The 26,707-nt window shown below is 47.9% G+C and overlaps 1 pseudogene; it reads right to left on the bottom strand.

The window, feature by feature from the left end:
* LOC135558087 (rho GTPase-activating protein 29-like) overlaps positions 1-26,707 on the bottom strand; it is a 72,345-nt pseudogene that overhangs the window by 25,846 nt on the left and 19,792 nt on the right.

Here is a 26,707-nt window from a genome sequence, read left to right as displayed (position 1 = left end):
CAGCAGCACCAACACAGGGAGGACTTCCCTGGTTTCCATGCTGACAGCAGCACCAACACAGGGATGAGGACATGCTGACAGCAGCACCCACAGGGATGAGGACTTCCCCATGCTGACAGCAGCACCAACACAGGGATGAGGACTTCCCTGGTTTCCATGCTGACAGCAGCACCAACACAGGGATGAGGACTTCCCTGGTTTCCATGCTGACAGCAGCACCAACACAGGGATGAGGACTTCCCTGGTTTCCATGCTGACAACAACACAGGGATGAGGACTTCCCTGGTTTCCATGCTGACAGGGATGAGGACTTCCCTGGTTTCCATGCTGACAACAACACAGGGATGAGGACTTCCCTGGTTTCCATGCACAACAACACAGGGATGAGGACTTCCCTGGTTTCCATGCTGACAACAACACAGGGATGAGGACTTCCCTGGTTTCCATGACAACAAGACAGGGATGAGGACAACAACAAGACAGGGATGAGGACTTCCTGGTTTCCATGCTGTTTCCACAACAACTGACAACAAGACAGGGATGAGGGGATGAGGACTTCCCTGGTTTTTGACAACAAGACAGGGATGCTGGTTTCCATGCTGACAACAACACAGGGATGAGGACTTCCCTGGTTTCCATGCTGACAACAACACAGGGATGAGGACTTCCCTGGTTTCCACAACAACACAGGGATGAGGACTTCCCTGGTTTCCATGCTGACAACAACACAGGGATGAGGACTTCCCTGGTTTCCATGCTGACAACAAGACAGGGATGAGGACTTCCCTGGTTTCCATGCTGACAACAAGACAGGGATGAGGACTTCCCTGGTTTCCATGCTGACAACAAGACAGGGATGAGGACTTCCCTGGTTTCCATGCTGACAACAACACAGGGATGAGGACTTCCCTGGTTTCCATGCTGACAACAACACAGGGATGAGGACTTCCCTGGTTTCCATGCTGACAGCAGCACCAACACAGGGATGGGATGAGGGGACTTCCCTGGTTTCCATGCTGACAACAACACAGGGATGAGGACCTGGTTTCCCTGACAACAACACAGGGATGAGGACTTCCCTGGTTTCCATGCTGACAACAACACAGGGATGAGGATAGCCTGAAGACAACTCTGAATCTAGTCTAAATGATGAAAGTGATTGTGAATCAGTGGCAGAAGGTGTTCACAACAACCACTTCATAGAATAGTGAGTGGAGTACGGTTAGCTGGTAAAAAATTAAGAAAAAGACTCTTACGAGGCAACATTTTTGTGTTTGTTTAAAAGGCAGAGGGAGAACCTCACGCTCACAATCTCCTCTGCTGCATTCAGCGCTCGCCACAGATATTTCACCAGGAAGGGCATGAATTCAACGCACACTTTTTCCTCTTACAGACTTTCTCTCTCCCTAAATGAGAGAGAGGGAAATTACGTTTACAAACAAGTGTGCTCGTTTGTAAAGACCTGTTCGCCCTGCCTCACCCTGACCCACCGTGCCTCACCCTGACCCGCCCTGCATCACCCTGACCCGCCCTGCCTCACCCTGACCCGCCCGGCCTCACCCTGACCCGCCCTGCCTCACCCTGACCCGCCCTGCCTCACCCTGACCCGCCCTGCCTCACCCTGACCCGCCCTGCCTCACCCTGACCCGCCCTGCCTCACCCTGACCCGCCCTGCCTCACCCTGACCCGCCCTGCCTCACCCTGACCCGTTATCCTCTATCTGAGCAGATTTCTACTGTTATCCTCTATCCCTGCCTCACCCTGACCCGCCCTGCCTCACCCTGACCAGCCCTGCCTCACCCTGATTTATACCCTGCCTCATCCTCCCTGACCCTCTATCCTCTGTCTGAGCAGTGAGCAGATTTCTGATCTGCAGATTTCTACAGTAGGGTTATCCTCTATCTGAGCAAGATTTCTACAGTAGGGTTATCCTCTATCTGAGCAGATTTCTACAGTAGGGTTATCCTCTATCTGAGCAGATTTATACAGTAGGGTTATCCTCTTTCTGAGCAGATTTCTACAGTAGGGTTATCCTCTATCTGAGCAGATTTCTACAGTAGGGTTATCCTCTATCTGAGCAGATTTATACAGTAGGGTTATCCTCTATCTGATCAGATTTCTACAGTAGGGTTATCCTCTATCTGAGCAGATTTCTACAGTAGGGTTACAGTAACGAAGATAGAAGTTTACAAGGGAAAGCCCCACCGTCAAATGAAAAGCATGTTGGTTTGTCTCCAGCAAACATCAAACAAAAATAAACACCTATATCAACATTATTACTAGACCAAAACAAAACAAGAACTGAAAACAAAACTAACATGGTTTTTGGTTGTTGTTGTCGTTCCAAAATGGTGGCCAAAGGACAGTTTGCTTGTATTATTCAATACCATGGACTGCCACCTTGCTATGCAGGAGGAGCTCGTGGGTTCCAAAGATCCTGAGAGACATTACTCTGTCTGACACCTAACTCAGTCCTCCTGAGGCTAGAGAGATATGAAACTATTCTAGAAGGAACTACGAATAAGGATAGTGTACTACTAATTGATTTAGGCGTGGCAGTGGGCGTGGCCAATGGCTGTCCAGACCAAACATTTTAGAGGCCCTCCTCTGGGTCGCAGAGACAAAATGTTAAATTATTTTTTTTTAATGTTCTGAAATTCTACACATTTTTGCATTTAGGGTTGAAAAGAAAATGTGCAGTTTTAAAGCTAATTTCCTGGATTTCAACACATTTTGCCCTTTGCCTTTTGGCTAATGCCATGTTCTTTTGGCTAATGCCATGTTCTTATGCTTCTATTTATTTATTTATTTTCACCTTTATTTAACCAGGTAGGCAAGTTGAGAACATGTTCTCCTTTACAATTGCGACCTGGCCCAGATAAAGCAAAGCAGTTCGACACATACAATAACACAGAGTTACACATGGAGTAAAACAAACAAACATACAGTCAATAATGCATTCTGAGTAACTCAAAACATTTCCAACAAAATCCCCATGCCATGACAAAAAAAAATCATAATATTTTTTTTTATTTGAGATTCTCCCTGACTCTTTAATTTCTGTGATTGATAGTTCTCAGATCTATCTCATTTATAAATATATAGCTCCATTATTTTTCATGCATACTTTATATCTGATTTTAGTTGTTCCACTGAAAACCTTTTACCATCCCATTAATTAGTCTGACAAATACTTTACAATGCAGAAAAAAGGCCTGTATGTAGTGCACTATGTAGGGAATAGGGTTCCATAGGGCTCTGGTCTAAAGTAGTGCACTATCTAGGGAATAGGGTCTGGGTTCCATAGGGCCCTGGTCTAAAGTAGTGCACTATGTAGGGAATAGGGTTCCATAGGGCCCTGGTCTAAAGTAGTGCACTATGTAGGGAATAGGGGAATAGGGTTCCATAGGGCTCTGGTCTAAAGTAGTGCACTATGTAGGGAATAGGGTTCCATAGGGCCCTGGTCTTAAGTAGTGCACTATGTAGGGAATAGGGTTCCATTGGGCCCTGGTCTTAAGTAGTGCACTATGTAGGGAATAGGGTTCCATAGGGCCCTGGTCTAAAGTAGTGCACTATGTAGGGAATAGGGTTCCATTGGGCCCTGGTCTAAAGTAGTGCACTATGTAGGGAATAGGGTTCCATTGGGCCCTGGTCTTAAGTAGTGCACTATGTAGGGAATAGGGTTCCATAGGGCCCTGGTCTAAAGTAGTGCACTATGTAGGGAATAGGGTTCCATAGGGCCCTGGTCTAAAGTAGTGCACTATGTAGGGAATAGGGTTCCATAAGGCCCTGGTCTAAAGTAGTGCACTATGTAGGGAATAGGGTTCCATAGGGCCCTGGTCTTAAGTAGTGCACTATATAGGAATAGGGTTCCATAGGGCTCTGGTCTAAAGTAGTGCACTATATAGGGAATAGGGTGCCATGCGCCCTGATCTAAAGTAGACTACATAGGGAATAGGGTGCAGTTGGGTGACAGACTATATAAGGAAGTGGTATTGACTTTACCGTCCGTCAACGGAGAAGGACTCCATGTGTATCTGATCTTTGGGTAGATTTCTGACAAACTGCTTTTGCGTATTTCTGTCCAGGCTCGTACATCTTGCGTTTTCACACAGGGCCTGGTAGTGGCCTGGGGAGAAGACACGGTCTGGGCCTGCTGCAGCTGGAACCAGTTGACTGTCACCTGGAGGGATATACAGTTAGAGAAAGTAAGTCAATAAGTCACCCCAAACTCTGGTGCAATACTCATGCTGTGTTTGAACTGGTCCCTGATCCACCAATAACTATATCCTGTGGCCTACTGTGTAACTCAGCGTTGTTTTGTCGTACTGCTTTTGCTTCATCTTGGCCAGGACGCAGTTGGAAATGAGAACTTGTTCTCAACTGGTCTACCTGGTTAAATAAAGGTGATCTGGTCTACCTGGTTAAATAAAGGTGAACTGGTCTACCTGGTTAAATAAAGGTGAACTGGTCTACCTGGTTAAATAAAGGTGAAAATAAAACGTTTTTATTTTTTTATTTTTTAAACTCACAGCTTTGAGTGTGAGGTCACACTGAGCCAGCAGTTCTCTGATCTGAGTGAGGATGTCTGTCTTGGTGCTGGCCAGCTCTGCCTTCCTGGCTCCTGCATCGGCTACACAGGATCTGTAGTGGTCCCTCGCATCCTCAGCCTGAGAGACAGGGAGGAGAGACAACATTAGAAAAGAAGGGGGTGGGGGTCACCTCAAGGTTAGAGAAGCAGGAACTGGAAGGTTGTCGGTCACAGAGCTGGACTGTGGGAAATATAGCGCAGTGACCTTGCAAATGGGTTAGATTCACCTGCTGCTGCTGGGCCCTTAATCAAGGAACTTAACATAACAGATTATTGGACAATAAAGCATAGCCTATTGACCTCAGTTAATTGGAAATGATCAGTCCTTCTGCCATACCTTCTGTAGAGCCTCCTCCTCCAGTTTCCTCTTCTTCTCCAGCTGCCTGGGCTGTTCCTCCTGGGAGCGGCTGGCTGAGGACTGGGCCTTCTGGTACTCGTCTGTCCTCTGGGTCTGGGCCCACTGGGCCTTACGCAGCGCCGCCTCGGACTCTTGCTGCACGGGAGAGGGGCGATACACACAGGTGAGTGAACACACACACACACACAGGTGAGTGAAGTAACACACACACACACAGGTGAGTGAAGTAACACACACACACACAGGTGAGTGAACACACACACACACAGGTGAGTGAAGTAACACACACACACACACACAGGTGAGTGAAGTAACACACACATACACACACACAGGTGAGTGAAGTAACACACACACACACACACACACAGGTGAGTGAAGTAAACACACACACACACACAGGTGAGTGAAGTAACACAAACCACACACAGGTGAGTGAAGTAACACACACACACACAGGTGAGTGAAGTCCACACATACACAGGTGAGTGAAGTAACACACACATACAGGACACACAGGTGACTTCTTTCACAAATGATTTTAAACACACACACACACAGGTGAGTGAGTAACACACACACACACACACACACAGGTTTGTTAGTCACACAGGTGAATGTGTGAGCACAGTCCTACCACACAGTGTTCAGAGTGAGTGTAAGTAACACACACACACAGGTGAGTAGTACACACACACACACACACAGGTGAGTCCTACACACAGGTGAGTGAAGTAACACACAGGTGAGTCAGTCCTACCACACACAGGTGAGTGAAGTAACACACACAGGTGAGTCAGTAACACACACACACTACACAGGTGAGGAGTGTAACACACACACACACACGTGAGTCCACACACACACACAGGTAGTGAAGTAACACACACACACACAGGTCAGTCACACACACACACACACAGAGAGAAAGGCAGAGGGACAGAAGTCTCACAAACCATTTTCTTCTGTTCTCTCTGCCACTGCTCGTTAAGGTCTTTCCTCAGTTTGTCCAGCTCAGTCCTTCTGGACAACAGCGGCTACAGGACGCACAAAGAGGCACAACATAGAGGATTGTGTACATTGCACTTATTGAGTCTTGAAGGTTTGTTAGTCCTACCTGTAGGAATGTGTTCTAGAGCGTCAGTCCTACCTGTACTAGTGTTCTAGAGCGTCAGTCCTATCTGTACTAGTGTTCTAGAGCGTCAGTCCTACCTGTAGGAATGTGTTCTTGAGCGTCAGTCCTACCTGTACTAGTGTTCTAGAGCGTCAGTCCTACCTGTAGGAATGTGTTCTAGAGCGTCAGTCCTACCTGTACTAGTGTTCTAGAGCGTCAGTCCTACCTGTAGGAATGTGTTCTTGAGCGTCAGTCCTACCTGTACTAGTGTTCTAGAGCGTCAGTCCTACCTGTAGGATTGTGTTCTAGAGCGTCAGTCCTACCTGTACTAGTGTTCTAGAGCGTCAGTCCTATCTGTACTAGTGTTCTAGAGCGTCAGTCCTACCTGTAGGAATGTGTTCTTGAGCGTCAGTCCTACCTGTACTAGTGTTCTAGAGCATCAGTCCTACCTGTACTAGTGTTCTAGAGCGTCAGTCCTACCTGTAGGATTGTGTTCTAGAGCGTCAGTCCTACCTGTAGGAATGTGTTCTAGAGCGTCAGTCCTACCTGTAGGAATGTGTTCTAGAGCGTCAGTCCTACCTGTAGGAATGTGTTCTAGAGCATCAGTCCTACCCGTAGGAATGTGTTCTAGAGCGTCAGTCCTACCCGTAGGAATGTGTTCTAGAGCGTCAGTCCTACCCGTAGGAATGTGTTCTAGAGCGTCAGTCCTACCCGTAGGAATGTGTTCTAGAGCATCAGTCCTACCCGTAGGAATGTGTTCTAGAGCGTCAGTCCTACCCGTAGGAATGTGTTCTAGAGCGTCAGTCCTACCCGTAGGAATGTGTTCTAGAGCGTCAGTCCTACCCGTAGGAATGTGTTCTAGAGCGTCAGTCCTACCTGTACTAGTGTTCTAGAGCGTCAGTCCTATCTGTACTAGTGTTCTAGAGCGTCAGTCCTACCTGTAGGAATGTGTTCTTGAGCGTCAGTCCTACCTGTACTAGTGTTCTAGAGCATCAGTCCTACCTGTACTAGTGTTCTAGAGCGTCAGTCCTACCTGTAGGAATGTGTTCTAGAGCGTCAGTCCTACTTGTAGGAATGTGTTCTAGAGCGTCAGTCCTACCTGTAGGAATGTGTTCTAGAGCGTCAGTCCTACCTGTAGGAATGTGTTCTAGAGCGTCAGTCCTACCCGTAGGAATGTGTTCTAGAGCGTCAGTCCTACCCGTAGGAATGTGTTCTAGAGCGTCAGTCCTACCCGTAGGAATGTGTTCTAGAGCGTCAGTCCTACCCGTAGGAATGTGTTCTAGAGCGTCAGTCCTACCCGTAGGAATGTGTTCTAGAGCGTCAGTCCTACCTATAGGAACGTGTTCTAGAGCGTCAGGTCTACCCGTAGGAATGTGTTCTAGAGCGTCAGTCCTACCCGTAGGAATGTGTTCTAGAGCGTCAGTCCTACCTGAATGAATTTGTTGGTCTGCAGGGCAGTGGCAGTCTGCAGGAGGAGTTGGCTGTACTCTGTGTCATTCTTAAACGTAGAGATATAGGTCTCCCTGAATGGCATGTAGTCCTGGGCCAGACAAACAGACAAACAGACAAATATCATTAGTCACATTCTCTTCTCGTGTGTTCAACGAGAGACAGAACACACTGATTCCACGTTTCTCTGTTGCTCATTTAAGAAAAACGATATTTCAGTTTTTTTAGGGGATGTGGTTTGATGAGGCAGTTACTGATGGGTTTTTCCCCCATGAGACAAATTAGGAACCAAATGAGGGTCACTTCCTCAAAATAGTCAGGATCTCTAAGGTGACTCATGAAAATCTTTTATTCATTTTGACAAGGTTTTTAGTTGAGCAATTTTACATCTAGCCAAGATGTTTGGTGAAGTATTTCTCAAGAGACAAAATGTGTGACGTGTCGTCTTATTTAAAAGATGTCCGATCCACTACGTTGCTGGACCAGCCTGTCTCACCGTAGAGATAGAGAGCAATGACTGCAGCTGTTTATCCCGAGCTAGTGGGCATTGTTGAAAAAAAATCAAAACCCAACCCTCAAGTAAGTCATGACGAACACACACACACACACAAAAAAAAAACTGAATGAAAATGAATCAAATGTAAAATTTTTGTAGTAAATGTTGACACTACAATAAAATGTTTGACTAATAGCGATGCACATTTTCTATCAGGCCGTTTTCTATCAGTGAAGTTGTTCAATGTCATCAGTTGCACTTTAAGTTTAAGAGGGAGGAGGGTAAAGCTGCAGTTTTCAAGCATAGATACACTGAGTGTATAAAACATTAGGAACACATGCTCTTTCCATGACAGACCACACCAGGTGAATTTAGGTTTAAATCCACTTCAAAATCAGTGTTTATGAAGGAGAGGAGACGGGTTAGAGAAGGCTTTTTAATCTTTGAGATAATTGGGACATGTATTGTGTATGTGTGCCATTCAGAGGGTGAATGACAAAATATTGAAATGCCTTTAAACAGGGTATGGTGTAGGTGCACCGGTTTGAACAAAAAAAACAGCCAACTTGACACAACTGTGGGAAGCATTGGAGTCAACAATGTGGAACGCTTTCGACACCTTGTAGAGTCCCTGACCCGATGAATTGAGTCTGTTCTGAGGACAAAAGGGGGGGGGGGGGGGGGTGCAACGCAATGTTTGGAAGGTGTTCCTAATGTTTTGTACACCCAGCGTATATCCGTGGTCTGTACTTGTGTTCAATTATTCTAAAACATATTACCTGTTGACTCGCAAGCATCTTTGCAGATTCTGCCATTTTGGCACAGCTCTTGGCACATTCGATGTCTGGAGGGGAGAGATATAGAAGATAAGTCAGTGGATGTGTTGTTGAAAGGGTTCACAAATTTGTAAGCATGTCCATCCACTAAAATGTAGCGTTAAGATTTCCCTTCAATGGAACTAAGGGGCCCAAACCATGAAAAACAGCCCCAGACCATTATTCCTCCTCCACCAAACTTTACAGTTGGCACTCTGCATTGGGGCAGGCAGTGTTCTGACATCCGCCAAACCAAGACTCTTCCATCGAACTGCCAGATGGTGAAGTGTGATTCATCCCTCCAGAGAAAGCGTTTCCACTGATCCAGAGTCCAATGGCAGTGAGCTTTACACCACTCCAGCCGACGCTTGGCTTGGGCATGGTGATCTTAGGCTTGTGTGCGGATAGTCTGCCACGGAGACCCATTTCATGAAGAGTCGGTAGTGAGTGTTGCAACCGAGGACAGACGATTTTTACGCACTACACGCTTCAGCACTCGGCGGTCCCGTTCTGTGAGCTTGTTGTGGTCTACCACTTCACGGTTGAGACGTTGTTGCTCTACTTCACAATAACAACACTTACAGTTGCCCGAGGCAGATCTAGCAGGGCAGAAATTTAACGAACTGACTTGTTGGAAAGGTGGCATCCTATGACGGTGCCACGTTGAAAGTCACTGAGCTCTTCAGTACGGGTCATTCTACTGCCAATATTTGTCTATGGAGATCGCATGGCTGTGTGCTCAATTTTATACACCAGTCAGCAACAGGTGTGGCTGAATTAGCCGAATCCACTAATTTGAAGGGGTGTCCACATACTTTTGTATATATAGTGTATGTCCACTAACATGGATGTCTAGCTCAGTTTAAGCAGTTCTGCTTAAGGAAGACTGGGCCAAAATTCCTCCACAGCGACGTGAGAGACTGATCAACAACTACAGGAAGTGGTTGGTTGGAGTCCTTGCAGCTAAAGGTGGACTGATCAACAACTACCGGAAGTGGTTGGTTGGAGTCCTTGCAGCTAAAGGTGGACTGATCAACTACAGGAAGTGGTTGGTTGGAGTCCTTGCAGCTAAAGGTGGACTGATCAACTCCAGGAAGTGGTTGGTTGGAGTCCTTGCAGCTAAAGGTGGACTGATCAACTACAGGAAGTGGTTGGTTGGAGTCCTTGCAGCTAAAGGTGGACTGATCAACTACAGGAAGTGGTTGGTTGGAGTCCTTGCTGCTAAAAGGTGGCACAACCAGTTACTGAGTGTAAAGGGGACAATAACGTTTTCCACACTGGGGGAATTGGCTGTTACTCATAACTTGTTAATTAAAAGAATGAAATGAGTATCAGCATTTTGATTCCATTTATTTCATTCATTTTGACTGAAGATCTGAGGTAAATACTGAGATGAGTTTTCTAGCCAGGTGTGTATGTGTGAGCCGTGTATGTGTGAGCGGTGTATGTGTGAGCCGTGTATGTGTGAGCGGTGTATGTGTGAGCCGTGTATGTGTGAGCCGTGTATGTGTGAGCCGTGTATGTGTGAGCCGTGTATGTGTGAGCGGTGTATGTGTGAGCGGTGTATGTGTGAGCCGTGTATGTGTATGTGTGAGCGGTGTATGTGTGAGCGGTGTATGTGTGAGCGGTGTGATGTGTGAGTGTATGTGAGCCGTGTATGTGTGAGCCGTGTATGTGTGAGCCGTGTATGTGTGAGCCGTGTATGTGTGAGCCGTGTATGTGTGAGCCGTGTATGTGTGAGCCGTGTATGTGTGAGCCGTGTATGTGTGAGCCGTGTATGTGTGAGCCGTGTATGTGTGAGCGGTGTGTGAGCGGTGTATGTGTGAGCGGTGTATGTGAGCGGTGTATGTGTGAGCGGTGTATGTGTGAGCGGTGTATGTGTGAGCGGTGTATGTGTGAGCGGTGTATGTGTGAGCGGTGTATGTGTGAGCGGTGTATGTGTGAGCGGTGTATGTGTGAGCGGTGTATGTGTGAGCGGTGTATGTGTGAGCGGTGTATGTGTGAGCGGTGTATGTGTGAGCGGTGTATGTGTGAGCGGTGTATGTGTGAGCGGTGTATGTGTGAGCCGTGTATGTGTGAGCCGTGTATGTGTGAGCGGTGTATGTGTGAGCCGTGTATGTGTGAGCCGTGTGTGAGCCGTGAGACGTGTATGTGTGAGCCGTGTATGTGTGAGCCGTGTATGTGTGAGCCGTGTATGTGTGAGCCGTGTATGTGTGAGCCGTGTATGTGAGCGTGTATGTGTGTATGTGTGAGCGTGTATGTGTGAGCCGTGTGTGAGCCGTGTATGTGTGAGCCGTGTATGTGTGAGCCGTGTATGTGTGAGCCGTGTATGTGTGAGCCGTGTATGTGTGAGCGGTGTATGTGTGAGCGGTGTATGTGTGAGCGGTGTATGTGTGAGCGGTGTATGTGTGAGCGGTGTATGTGTGAGCGGTGTATGTGTGAGCGGTGTATGTGTGAGCGGTGTATGTGTGAGCGGTGTATGTGTGAGCCGTGTATGTGTGAGCCGTGTATGTGTGAGCGGTGTATGTGTGAGCCGTGTATGTGTGAGCCGTGTATGTGTGAGCCGTGTATGTGTGAGCCGTGTATGTGTGTGTAGGTCATGCGTGTGTGCATGCTTGCAGGTGAATGCACGTGTCTAACTAACCCAGTCCCAGGCGTTTGTCGACCCAGGCCAGCAGATCTTTGGTGTACTTAGACCAGGCCTTGGCATAGAGCAGAGCAGACTCCACCCCGCTGTCGTTCTTCTGCAGCGTCAGGTCAACATCCTCCTCCTCCTCAGATAGCGCCACCTCTGGGCCTGGATATGAAGGTCAAGAGGAGCATCTATCATACTGTCGTTACAGTGTGGGGGTTCCTAACCACATGGGGGGATGAGGGGGAGGTGGGGTTTCCTAACCACATGAGGGGGGGGGGTCCTAACCACATGTTCCTAACCACATGGGGGGATGAGGGGGGGGGATGGGGGGTTCCTAACCACATTGGGGGGATGAGGGGGAGGTTCCTAACCACATGGGGGGGGGTCCTAACCACATGGGGGGGAGGGGGGGGGTTCCTAACCACATGGGGGGATGAGGGGGAGGTTCCTAACCACATTGGGGGGGATGAGGGGGAGGTTCCTAACCACATGGGGGGTGAGGGGGAAAGGGGGTCCTAACCACATTGGGGGGGGGATGAGGGGGAGGTTCCTAACCACATTGGGGGGGGATGAGGGGGAGGTTCCTAACCACATTGAGGGGGAGGGGGGGGGGGGATGAGGGGGAGGTTCCTAACCACATTGGGGGGATGAGGGGGGGGGTTCCTAACCACATTGGGGGGGGATGAGGGGGAGGTTCCTAACCACATTGGGGGGGATGAGGGGGAGGTTCCTAACCACATGGGGGGGGGGGGGGGTGAGGGGGTTCCTAACCACAGCGTTGGACTAGTAACCGGAAGATTGCAAGTTCAAACCCCCGAGCTGACAAGGTACAAATCTGTCGTTCTGCCCCTGAACAGGCAGTTAACCCACTGTTCCTAGGCCGTCATTGAAAATAAGAATTTGTTCTTAACTGACTTGCATAGTAAAATAAAGGTAAAAATATATATATAAAAAAGGAGGTTCTCAGCTGTATTTGAGTATTATAATTATTTCTCAACAGTTAATGTAGAGGACATAACACCACTTCACAAGCAGAGAAAGTCATTGAGACGATACGGCAGAGGAATGGATGCAAAAAAGGTATTGTTATTGGATATCTAGCAACAATATATTCAAAAGTTTGCAAACTAGCTAATGTGTTTTGAGTTCCCACTTCCTCGGGTGGTAAATGGTGTTGCATATAACTGAGGACAACAACAACAAAAACATGCAAAAATAAAAACTCTAAAGAGACAAAAATACATCCGATTATTCTGGATCCCTACTGTTGACATCAAAAATACATCGGATTATTCTGGGTCCCTACTGTTGACATCAAAAATACATCGGGTTATTCTGGATCCCTGCTGTTGACATCAAAATATCCACCATGCATTCCCTGAACATGTAAGAGGAAATAGACAACATGGTTCATGTCTTACTTGGCACTCAAAACATTTAGTCTAGAGCCCTGCCACTAACGGAAAGTAACTGTGCATTAAACAATATTATTGTTGTATTTATCTTATCAAGCAAAATGGGTCAATGTGTGGTCGTTTGACTGTTTGTCCAGATCACCGAGCTCTACTAACGATGTGTTTCTTTGCTCAAACAAAATTAATAGTGCTAAATTAAATTGTTTTGGGATTTTTTTATATTTTTTATTCTCCCTGATGGACTAGCTTTTATTTTAGTGTTCCTTCTTAAAAGTCAATTGCTCAACATATTTGAAATATTTGGAATAATATCTGAACCCAGGTCTGCTGTTGTATTATCAGTGCAACACCAATGCTGGGGCAGAACCCGAGGACTAGGCTACACTGTCTGTCTGTCTGTCTGTCTGTCTGTCTGTCTGTCTGTCTGTCTGTCTGTCTGTCTGTCTGTCTGTCTGTCTGTCTGTCTGTCTGTCTGTCTGTCTGTCTGTCTGTCTGTCTGTCTGTCTGCCTGCCTGCCTGCCTGCCTGCCTGCCTGCCTGTCTGTCTGTCTGCCTGTCTGTCTGCCTGTCTGTCTGTCTGCCTGTCTGCCTGTCTGCCTGTCTGCCTGTCTGCCTGCCTGTCTAAAAACGTCCTCACTTAATAGCCTCTCCTCTCCAGTCTTAAAAGTGAACCAGAAAGACACCACTCACTCAAATGCCAGGGCCATTTTACTACACAACAAAATAATGATCTTTTTGCAGAAATAACATGAATATGGACAGGACCAATGAGCTAAAGATGGACCTTTGCCAGAATTTAACTAGAGGTTAAAATATACAGCGTATTCGGGAAAGTATTCAGACCCCTTGAATTTCACATTTTGTTACATAACAGCCTTATTCTACAATTCAAACCCCCCCCCCTCCCTCAATCTACACACAATACCCCATAATGACAAAGCATAAACAAATACCAGATTTATATTCAGACACTTTACTATGAGACTTGAAGTTGAGCTCAGGTGCATCCTATTTCCACTGATCATCCTTGAGACGTTTCTACAACTTGATTGGAGTCCACCTGTGGTAAATTCAATTGATTGGACATGATTTGGTTAGACACACACCTGTCTATATAAGGTCCCATAGTTGACACGGCCTGTCAGAGCAAAAACCAAGCCATGAGGTCTGAAGAATTGTCCATAGAGCTCCGAGACAGGATTGTGTGGAGGCACAGATCTGGGGAAGGGTATCAAAAAAATTGTTGCAACATTAAAGGTCCCCAAGAACACAGTGGCCTCCATAATTTTTAAATGGAAGTTTGGAACCACCATGACTCTTCCTAAACTGAGCAATCGAGGGAGAAGGGCCTTGGTCAAGGAGGTCACCAAGAACCGTTGGTTACTCTGACAGAGCTCCAGAGTCTGTGGAGATGAGAAAACCTTCCAGACGGACAACAATCTCTGCAGCACCACCAATCAGGCCTTTATGGTGGAGTGGCCAGACGGAAGCCACTCCTCAGTAAAAGGCACATGACAGCCCACTTGGAGTTTGCCAAAAGGCACCTAAAGGACTCTTAGACCATGAGAAAATAGATTCTCTGGTCTGATGAAACCAACATTCAACTCTTGGTCTGAATGCCAAGCATCACGTCTGGAGTAAACCTGGTACCATCCCTACGGTGAACTGTGGTGGTGGCTGGTGGCAGCATCATGCTGTGGGGATGTTTTTCAGCGCCAGGCTTAGTACAGGGCTCCCGTTTGGTGCACCGGTCTAAGGCACTGCATCTCAGTGCAAGAGGCATCACTACAGTCCCTGGTTCAAATCCAGGCTGTATCTCATCTGGCTGTGATTGGGAGACCCATAGGTCGACGCAAGATTGGCCAAGCTTGTCCAAGTTTGGCCGGGGTACAAGGTACAAATCTGTCGTTCTGCCCCAGAACGAAGGCTGTTAACCCACTGTTCCTAGGCTGTCATTGTAAATACGATTTGGTCTTAACTGACTTACCTAGTTAAATAAAGGTTAAATGAACACTTTTGTCAGGATCAATGGAAAGGGAAAGATCCTTGATGAAATCCTGAGCGTACTGGTTCTCAGGGCGAAGTCCACCTTCCAACAGGACAACGACCCTAAGCACACAGCCAAGACAAATCTCTAAATGTCCTTGAGTGGCCCAGCCAGAGCCTGGACTTAAACCTTAACTGCAGCAACGCTCCCCATCCAACCTGACAGAGCTTGAGAGGATCTGCAGAGAAGAAATGGGAGAAACTCCCCAAATACTGGTGTGCCAAGCTTGTAGAGTCATACCCAAGAAGACTTGAGACTGTAATCACTGCCAAAGGTGCTTCAACAAAGTACTGAGTAAAGGATCTGAATACTTATGTAAATATGATTTTTAATTTTTTTAATTCAAAATACATTTGCAAAATGTTAAGAAAAAAAAACTGTTTTTACTGTGTCATTATGGGTTATTGACCATGGTTACTGCTCAAAACCTTAGAAAAACCTTGACATAGTGCAGGCTCAGTGAGCACAGCCTTGCCATTGAGACACAGGAAAGCCTGGCTCCCTGTAGAGGAAAGGCTGTGCAACCACTGCACAACAGCAGAACCAGAGACGGAGCTGCATTTCCTGACAAAATGTAAAAATATAAAACAATTAGAGTGTCATTCCCCCAAATTTGAAACCCTTATTCAAGGTTTCAAAGACCTCTTGATGAGAAGACTTCCCATCCTGTCGGGGGAGGATGCAGAGAGCTGTGGGTTGGCAGCGCACTACATCTGCCATAAGATGAGGGACAGTGTCTGACAGACCAATCAACCTGCACATGTCCTATATGCTTATTGTTCAATGTATGGCTATTTTGACCCTTGGTTATTGTTGTCCCGTTGGCAATTTTGATTATGTTAATATTGTAAATCTCCAAAGAAAGCTTTGGCAATATGTACATTGTTTTGTCCAATAAAGCAAACAGCGAGAGAGAGAAGGCTGTGCAACCATTGAGACAGAGCTGCATTTCCTTACAAAATGTCAAACGTGCCAAATTTGAGGAAATGACACTCAAGGTTTTGATGAGGACAGGCTACCCATCCTGTTGGGGGAGGACGCAGAGAGCTGTGGGTTGGCAGAGCACGACATCGCTGCCTGCCATAAGATGAGGGACAGTGTCTGACAGACCAATCAACCTCTTGTCTTATATGCTTATTGTTATTGTTCAACGTATGGTTGTTTTGACCCTTGGTTACTGTTGTCAACGGGACAACAGTAACAGTTTTGATTCTTATTATTTGAATATTGTCAATATCCATAGTGGCAATATGTACATTGTTATGCCAATAAAGCAAAGGAGAAACACTGGATGTAAAAAGAAGAAGTGATGAACAACTTGATTCAATCAGAATAGAAAAAAAAAGCTAACTTTAAGTTGACAAATTAAGTTGACTCTCGCTAGCTACACATCAAAAACCTAGCCAGCAGGCTATCAAGCTAGCCAGAAAAGTTTAGCTAGAACAAACCTTGCAAGCGGAGTTAATACAACTACATCAAACAACCAAACTGAGTGAGTCAACCAGAAAGGAGCAAGGACTCTAACTTTAAACATATTTTCAGTTTTTTTTTTGTGTGTAAATATTTTGTTCATTATTTTTGCAGATTTTTTTTTTTAGCTAAATTAGAGCTAACTAGGTAGCAACAGCTGAAGACAAATAAAACTGGTTGCCATGACAGCGGGACAGCGGAGCAGCAGCAGCAGCAGCAGAGCCCACAGGCACCATGTCCCCCCTCAGTGTCCATTCTCCACCTTCCAGAGTACAAAAATGACACAACGGGGAAAGCTTTTAAAACAGAAACTACTAAAGCAAGAGGCCAGAAACTCTTTTTGTAGACCTACACAAAAAACTGTGATATGAGTAATCTCATCTTCTTCACTGACCAGCCAAACGCATGGCGCTCTGTAATGGGTGGAAGCAGAAAGTCAGACAGCCCCCTGACAGCACCATGATAACAATAAACCTCTACAAGACCGGGACTGTCATGGTGCAAGGTAACATTAGGCTGTTTGAAACAGCCTTTCAGACCATTAAGGAGAGAGCAGAGAGAGAGAAGGACACCACCAGTGACATGCCCTCTCAGCAGAACCACCCTCATCCCTACTCTCCCCACCCAAAAAGGCACATCCAGCACCTCTCTTCCCACCATAGTGGAGGACACGCCCCAGGAGGAGAACAACCCCCTCAGTGCAGAGCAGGCTCAGGCCCACCTCACCACCATGGCTGCCATGAGGGATGAGTTCACCAAACTGGAGGGGGAGGTGGTCCTGCTCAGGGAGAGTGTGAGCAAACAGACACCAGACGACCACACCTTAGAGGAGCTCCTAACCAAGGTGAGGACAGAGCAGGACAGCAGCCTTGCAACACAGCTGAAAGAGGTTCAGCAAGAGAGAGACGGACTCAAGAGAGAGCTGGCTGACTGCAGGAGAGACAGAGAACAGAGGACAGGCTGCAGGAGCAGCTCGATCACCACTCTATGACCTGCCCTCACACAGCAGAGGAGCCCAACTCACCCAGCCAGACCTCACCCAGCCCTGCCCTCACACTGCAGAGGATCCCAACTCACCCAGCCAGACCTCACCCAGCCCTGCCCTCACACAGCAGAGGAGCCCAGCTCACCCAGCCAGACCTCACCCAGCCCTGCCCTCATACAGCAGAGGAGCCCAGCTCACCCAGCCAGACCTCACCCAGCCCTGCCCTCACACAGCAGAGGAGCCCAACTCACCCAGCCAGACCTCACCCAGCCCTGCCCTCACACAGCAGAGGATCCCAACTCACCCAGCCAGACCTCACCCAGCCCTGCCCTCACACAGCAGAGGAGCCCAACTCACCCAGCCAGACCTCTCCCAGCCCTGCCCTCACACAGCAGAGGATCCCAACTCACCCAGCCAGACCTCACCCAGCCCTGCCCTCACACAGCAGAGGAGCCCAACTCACCCAGCCAGACCTCACCCAGCCCTGCCCTCACACAGCAGAGGAGCCCAACTCACCCAGCCAGACCTCACCCAGCCCTGCCCTCACACAGCAGAGGAGCCCAACTCACCCAGCCAGACCTCACCCAGCCCTGCCCTCACACAGCAGAGGAGCCCAACTCACCCAGCCAGACCTCACCCAGCCCTGCCCTCACACAGCAGAGGATCCCAACTCACCCAGCCAGACCTCACCCAGCCCTGCCCTCACACAGCAGAGGAGCCCAACTCACCCAGCCAGACCTCACCCAGCCCTGCCCTCACACAGCAGAGGATCCCAACTCAACCAGCCAGACCTCACCCAGCCCTGCCCTCACACAGCAGAGGAGCCCAACTCAACCAGCCAGACCTCACCCAGCCCTGCCCTCACACAGCAGAGGATCCCAACTCACCCAGCCAGACCTCACCCAGCCCTGCCCTCACACAGCAGAGGAGCCCAACTCACCCAGCCAGACCTCACCCAGCCCTGCCTAGTGCACGCCTCCCCCCAGCCCACAGAACAGCCTCCCACTGACAACAGCACCGGCACAGACCAGCCACACCCCAGCTCCAACACCCACCAGCCCCCACTCCACCCCCTCCAGTCCAGAAGAAATAGACCAGCCACACCCCAGCTCCAACACCCACCAGCCCCCCCTCTGCCCCCTCCAGTCCAGAAGAAATAGACCAGCCACACCCCAGCTCCAACACCCACCAGCCCCCACTCCACCCCCTCCAGTCCAGAAGAAATAGACCAGCCACACCCCAGCTCCAACACCCACCCCCACTCCACTCCCTCCAGTCCAGAAGAAATAGACCAGCCACACCCCAGCTCCAGCTCCAACACCCACCAGCCCCCACTCCACCCCCTCCAGTCCAGAAGAAATAGACCAGCCACACCCCAGCTCCAACACCCACCCCCACTCCACTCCCTCCAGTCCAGAAGAAATAGACCAGCCACACCCCAGCTCCAACACCCACCAGCCCCCCTCTGCCCCCTCCAGTCCAGAAGAAATAGACCAGCCACACCCCAGCTCCAGCTCCAGCTCCAACACCCACCAGCCCCCACTCCACCCCCTCCAGTCCAGAAGAAATAGACCAGCCACACCCCAGCTCCAACACCCACCAGCCCCCACTCCACCCCCTCCAGTCCAGAAGAAATAGACCAGCCACACCCCAGCTCCAGCTCCAACACCCACCAGCCCCCACTCCACCCCCTCCAGTCCAGAAGAAACACTGGCTGACATCGTCCTGTTGATGGACTCAAATGGGAAGTTTGTTCAGGAGAAGAAACTTTTACCCTCGACACAAAAGGAGAAAGGTGTGGTGCCCAACAAGGCAGAGGGCCATGGAGCTGCTTGATAAGGCCCATCTCGGGTCGCCGAGCCACATAATCATACACACCGGAAGCAACGACCTGCGTGCTCAGCAGGAGAGGGTGGAGACTTCACTACGGGGAGTGATTGAGAAGGCCTCTGCAATCTTCCCCAACTCAAGGATCATGGTGTCAACCCTTCTTCAGAGGATGGACTTCCACCCTGCTACAATCCAAAGAATAAAAACACCAGCGACCCAATATCCCACTCTAGAACGGGGTTGTCTCTGTGACAATGTTCACCTGTTGTCTGTAGCTTGTGAGGTGTGGAAACACTTTGTTGCTTTTATGAATTTTGTCTTGCTGCTTTTTGCTCTATGTTGTTCTGTCTGTATGCTACGTCTTGCTTGTCCTATGTTGCTATGTCTTGCTTGTTCTATGTTGCTATTGTCTATATTGTAATTGTTTTTAATAACCTGCCCAGCGACTGCGGTTGAAAATTAGCCGGCTGGCTAAAACCGGCACTTTTACTGAAATGTTGATTAATGTGCACTGTCCCTGTAAAAATAAAAATAAACTCAAACTCAACTCAAACTGTACAGGGAGACAGTTCCCAATCCTTGCCAAGACTCTCAAGGACGTAGCTTTAAAACAGCAGCCTGACCTCTCAACCCAGGAACAGCGGCGCAATCTCCACTCCCCCAAGATCACAAAGACAACACCCCGGACCACAGCCCAGCAGGCTGTAAGAGGAGGAACTGGCCCAGCCTCCACCAATGAAATGAGTGGACAAACACATGCTGAGTCTACTATGCTCACATGTGATAGGCCCAGGGTCACGGATGTTCACGTGATAGGCCCAGGGTCACGGATGCTCACATGTGATAGGCCCAGGGTCACGGATGCTCACATGTGATAGGCCGAGGGTCACGGATGCTCACATGATAGGCCGAGGGTCACGGATGCTCACATGTGATAGGCCGAGGGTCACGGATGCTCACATGTGATAGGCCGAGGGTCACGGATGCTCACATGTGATAGGCCGAGGGTCACGGATGCTCACATGTGATAGGCCCAGGGTCACGGATGCTCACATGTGATAGGCCCAGGGTCACAGATGCTCACATGTGATAGGCCCAGGGTCACGGATGCTCACATGTGATAGGCCCAGGGTCACGGATGCTCACATGTGATAGGCCCAGGGTCACGGATGCTCACATGTGATAGGCCCAGGGTCACGGATGCTCACATGTGATAGGCCGAGGGTCACGGTAAGATGAGCACAACAACTCCACCATCCTCACACGACATCCACCCAAGTGGCATGACACAAATGCCATCTTAAATGATAAACAAATCACATTTGCATAATAAGAGTTAACGTTAATTTAAAAATCCTATTTTAATCATTCTTGTTGGATTGTCTCATTTTGACGGTAAAGAGAGAGAAAAACAGTTATGAAATATTTTTACGTTGTGTGGAATGAACCAGGATTGGAGTCCTTTACTTTTGGACGAAAGAGCAGAAACCCAGACTTCCTGAAAGATATTGATGATGTTGATACTGTAGTACGACAGGAAACATGGTGCAGAGGTGATGTTTCCACTGGCTGTCTACTGGGTTAAAGGGAGATAATCACACCATCCACTAAATTAAAAGGAATCACACAGGGCAGAGACTCAGGGGGAATGACAATATGGTCTAAATCTGAACTAAATCATTCAATCGAATTGATCAAAAACAGGAGAATTCTTTATCTGGTTAAAAATCAACAATCTTGACAGATTTAGAAATGTTGAAATGTTGAAATGATCTTGACAGATAAAAACGTCTTCCTCCACATACAGTCCCTGTGCTTCAATGAAGAGAGTTCCTCCATTCTAGAGGGGGAGATGAGTCCCTTTTAGGCCCAAGGCAACGTCCTGGTCTGTGGAGACCTGAATGCCAGAACAGCAGAAGAACCAGACACTATTAACAGTCATGGGGATAAACACCGACCAGGAAGCAACAACCTTTCCCTCCCCACATATCCTCCTCAGAAACAACTATGACAAAGTGACAAACAAACAAAAAGCTCCTGAAGCTCTGTGGAACACTGGGTCTGTACATAGTCAATGGTAGACTGAGAGGGGTGGTACAACAGCTCTGTGGAACACTGGGTCTGTACATAGTCAATGGTAGGCTGAGAGGGGACTCTTTAGGTAGGTACACCTACAGCTCTGTGGAACACTGGGTCTGTACATAGTCAATGGAACTGAGAGGGGACTTTAGGTGGTACACCTACAGCTCTGTGGAACATACAGTCAATGGTAGGACTCTTTAGGTAGGTACACCTACAGCTCTGTGGAACACTGGGTCTGTACATAGTCAATGGTGGGCTGAGAGGGGACTCTTTAGGTAGGTACACCTACAGCTCTGTGGAACACTGGGTCTGTACATAGTCAATACAGCTCTGTACTGGGTCTGTACTGTCAATGGTAGGCTGGGGACTCTTTAGGTAGGTACACCTACAGCTCTGTCTGGTCAAACACTGGGTCTGTACATAGTCAATGGTAGGCTGAGAGGGGACTCTTTAGGTAGGTACACCTACAGCTCTGACACTGGGGTACAACAGGCTGGGTCTGTACATAGTCAATGGTCAAGGCTGAGAGGGGACTCTTTAGGTAGGTACACCTACAGCTCTGTGGAACACTGGGTCTGTACATAGTCAATGGTAGGCTGAGAGGGGACTCTTTAGGTAGGTACACCTACAGCTCTGTGGAACACTGGGTCTGTACATAGTCAATGGTAGGCTGAGAGGGGACTCTTTAGGTAGGTACACCTACAGCTCTGTGGAACACTGGGTCTGTACATAGTCAATGGTAGGCTGAGAGGGGACTCTTTAGGTAGGTACACCTACAGCTCTGTGGAACACTGGGTCTGTACATAGTCAATGGTAGGCTGAGGGGGGACTCTTTTTACCTACAGGTACTGGGGTCAACACCTACACAGCTCTGTGGAACACTGGGTCTGTACATAGTCAATGGTAGACTGAGAGGGGACTCTTTAGGTAGGTACACCTACAGCTCTGTGGAACACTGGGTCTGTACATAGTCAATGGTAGACTGAGAGGGGACTCTTTAGGTAGGTACACCTACACAGCTCTGTGGAACACTGGGTCTGTACATAGTCAATGGTAGTCAATGGTGGAACACTGGGTCTGTACATAGTCAATGGTAGACTGAGGGGACTCTTTAGGTAGGTACACCTACAGCTCTGTGGAACACTGGGTCTGTACATAGTCAATGGTAGGCTGAGAGGGGGACTCTTTAGGTAGGTACACCTACAGCTCTGTGGAACACTGGGTCTGTACATAGTCAATGGTAGGCTGAGAGGGGACTCTTTAGGTAGGTACAGGTGGAACACCTACAGCTCTGTGGAACACTGGGTCTGTACATAGTCAATGGTAGGCTGAGAGGGGACTCTTTAGGTAGGTACACCTACAGCTCTGTGGAACACTGGGTCTGTACATAGTCAATGGTAGACTGAGGGGGACTCTTTAGGTAGGTACACCTACAGCTCTGTGGAACACTGGGTCTGTACATAGTCAATGGTAGAACACTGGGTCTGTACATAGTCAATGGAGGGGACTCTTTAGGTAGGTACACCTACAGCTCTGTGGAACACTGGGTCTACATAGTTTAGAGGGGGTAGGTACACCTACAGCTCTGTGGAACACTGGGTCTGTACATAGTCAATGGTAGGCTGAGAGGGGACTCTTTAGGTAGGTACACCTACAGCTCTGTGGAACACTGGGTCTGTACATAGTCAGGGGACTCTTGGTACACCTACAGCTCTGTAGGTCTGTACTAGACTGAGAGGGGACCTTTAGGTCGGTACACCTACAGATCTGTGGAACACTGGGTCTGGACATAGTCAATGGTAGGCTGAGAGGGGACTCTTTAGGTTGGTACACCTACAGCTCTGTGGAACACTGGGTCTGTACAGAGTCAATGGTAGACTGAGAGGGGACTTTAGGTAGGTACACCTACAGCTCTGTGGAACACTGGGTCTGTACATAGTCAATGGTAGACTGAGAGGGGACTCTTTAGGTAGGTACACCTACAGCTCTGTGGAACACTGGGTCTGTACATAGTCAATGGTAGGCTGGGGGGGACTCTTTAGGTAGGTACACCTACAGCTCTGTGGAACACTGGGTCTGTACATAGTCAATGGTAGGGGCTGAGGTACACCTACAGCTCTGTGGAACACTGGGGACTCTTTAGGGGGACTCTTTAGGTACACCTACAGCTCTGTGGAACACTGGGTCTGTACATAGTCAATGGTAGGCTGAGAGGGGACTCTTTAGGTAGGTACACCTACAGCTCTGTGGAACACTGGGTCTGTACATAGTCAATGGTAGGCTGAGAGGGGACTCTTTAGGTAGGTACACCTACAGCTCTGTGGAACACTGGGTCTGTACATAGTCAATGGTAGGCAGGGGCTCTAGGTACACCTACAGCTCTGTGGAACACTGGGTCTGTACATAGTCAATGGTAGGCTGAGAGGGGACTCTTTTGGTTGGTACACCTACAGCTCATCCCTTGGCAGCAGCACTGTAGACAACTTCCTCACCGACCTAAACCCAGAGTCTCTCAGAGCCTTCAAAGTCAGCCCACTAACACCTCTCTCAGACCACAGTAAAAAATCACAGTCTCTGAGAAAAGCGGAACCCAACCATGAAGCATGGCAGCCCAATAAATGACATGGTTCTAAAACAGTCCTACAGATACAGACATCTACCAAAAAACTATTATTAGTTTTAGTCTTAAAACCTGTTGAATCTCGGGGGCACTAGTTTTTTGTCCGCTGCGTTATGCTAATTACTGTAGTTGATGACAACGCTCCCGGACCCAGGATGGGTAATTACAAGAATTAACATCCTGCTGCAACAATGAAGGTGTAAACTTGGTCGTTTGGAACAGACAAATTTACCTCCTTGGCTAATCTAAAGAAACAGAAGAAGAAACAGAAGAAGAAGAAAAAAGAGAAGGAAAAAGGAGCGAGAGAAGAAATAACTCAAATGAGACTCTTACCCACTAGGTCATTCTTCCACCCAGCATCCTTCTCTGGAACGCATCTCCCAGAATCCACTAGGTCATTCTTCCACCCAGTATCCTTCTCTGGAACGCATCTCCCAGAATCCACTAGGTCATTCTTCCACCCAGTATCCTTCTCTGGAACGCATCTCCCAGAATCCACTAGGTCATTCTTCCACCCAGCATCCTTCTCTGGAACGCATCTCCCAGAATCCACTAGGTCATTCTTCCAACCAGTATCCTTCTCTGGAACGCATCTCCCAGAATCCACGGAGAGATTCTCAGAAGACTAGAAATAACACAACATGGAGACATGTCTTTAATATAGTTGTCTGCATTTGGTCTTTTTGGAACTGTTTTGCAAAAAAAAAGAAGACATTCGATCACAAAAAAACTAACAAAATATTTTGTTTTTCTTCTTGTATCTACTTTACTGAAAACGTTCTGTAAAACGAACATTCAACTCAACTCAACAGGGTTTAGACTACATTTAGAATGGTTCACAGAGTCAGTGTCTGGTGGCATACCCTGCTTCTCCTGGTCGGTGGGATCCCCAACCCTGATTGGCTGTCCACATCTCCCATAAGAAAGTCAGACACTCTGAAGAGGAAGTCAGAAAGAAGACAAGAGTCAGCATTTATCAAGACGAGCAAAGCAGTAAGTATCCGAAACTAGAGGTTTAAACATAGGCCTATTTATTCACATCAACTAATAACGAAGACAAAATTAGCAATACTGAGAAAAATTAAGTGTTCCAAGACTAAGGTGTTAAAACATGTTTATTCAATCAAATTACAAAAAGACAAGTGTGCAAGGCTCGAGGATAGAGCCAAGTGTGCAAGGCTAGAGGATAAAGACAAGTGTGCAAGGCGAGAGGATAAAGCCATGTGTGCAAGGCTAGAGGAAAAAGCCATGTGTGCAAGGCTAGAGGATAAAGCCATGTGTACAAGGCTAGAGGATAAAGACAAGTGTGCAAGGCTAGAGGATAAAGCCAAGTGTGCAAGGCTAGAGGATAAAGCCAAGTGTGCAAGGCTAGAGGATAAAGCCAAGTGTGCAAGGCTAGAGGATAAAGCCAAGTGTGCAAGGCTAGAGGATAGAGCCATGTGTGCAAGGCTAGAGGATAAAGACAAGTGTGCAAGGCTAGAGGATAAAGCCAAGTGTGCAAGGCTAGAGGATAAAGCCATGTGTGCAAGGCTAGAGGATAAAGACAAGTGTGCAAGGCTAGAGGATAGAGCCAAGTGTGCAAGGCTAGAGGATAAAGCCAAGTGTGCAAGGCTAGAGGATAAAGCCAAGTGTGCAAGGCTAGAGGATAGAGCCAAGTGTGCAAGGCTAGAGGATAGAGCCAAGTGTGCAAGGCTAGAGGATAAAGCCAAGTGTGCAAGGCTAGAGGATAAAGCCAAGTGTGCAAGGCTAGAGGATAAAGCCAAGTGTGCAAGGCTAGAGGATAAAGCCAAGTGTGCAAGGCTAGAGGATAAAGCCAAGTGTGCAAGGCTAGAGGATAAAGCCAAGTGTGCAAGGCTAGAGGATAAAGACAAGTGTGCAAGGCTAGAGGATAAAGACAAGTGTGCCAAGTGTGCAAGGCTAGAGGATAAAGCCAAGTGTGCAAGGCTAGAGGATAAAGCCAAGTGTGCAAGGCTAGAGGATAAAGCCAAGTGTGCAAGGCGAGAGGATAAAGCCAAGTGTGCAAGGCTAGAGGATAAAGCCAAGTGTGCAAGGCTAGAGGATAAAGCCAAGTGTGCAAGGCTAGAGGATAAAGCCAAGTGTGCAAGGCTAGAGGATAAAGACAAGTGTGCAAGGCGAGAGGATAAAGACAAGTGTGCAAGGCGAGAGGATAAAGACAAGTGTGCAAGGCTAGAGGATAAAGCCAAGTGTGCAGGGCTAGAGGATAAAGTCTAGTGTGCAAGGCGAGAGGATAAAGACAAGTGTGCAAGGACAGAGGATAAAGACAAGTGTGCAAGGCTAGAGGATAAAGACAAGTGTCCAAGTTAATATTTAATTTTTAAATGAATTAATTGTTCATTAATATTTATGTAGACCACTACCTAACAATGCTCAGTGTGGTTTAAGTGAAACATTCATGTGGACAGAGTAGGAATGCTGAATAGGCTCAATGTTAACTATTACAATCAAGACTTGTTCGTTTGACTGTTAGCAGAACGTGTCGAGTGCTGTCTACACCACGAATCTCTGGCCCTTTGACAAGAGGTTACTAAAAAGACAAAGTGTTGAAAAAGGTCAAATGGAAAAAAGTCATACTCACACATTACCAAATGTGAATGCCAAAGTGTCAATGGACGCGTATATCTCGCCAAATATAGCGGTTTTGTTTTCCTGGTTTACCTCCTTGACGTTAATGCCTGTTGGAAAGTGATTAAAAACCACATGAGAACTTGAGAATTCTTCAGCCAGCCAGCAAGCAGGCAACAAAAACAGTCAGAGAGTTAGCCTGGTCATAACACACACAC

The sequence above is a fragment of the Oncorhynchus masou genome, chromosome 17 (assembly GCF_036934945.1).
Source record: "Oncorhynchus masou masou isolate Uvic2021 chromosome 17, UVic_Omas_1.1, whole genome shotgun sequence".
NCBI lineage: Eukaryota > Metazoa > Chordata > Actinopteri > Salmoniformes > Salmonidae > Oncorhynchus > Oncorhynchus masou.
Note: the sequence above shows the minus strand (reverse complement) of the source record. Positions and strands in the feature narration are given on the sequence as shown.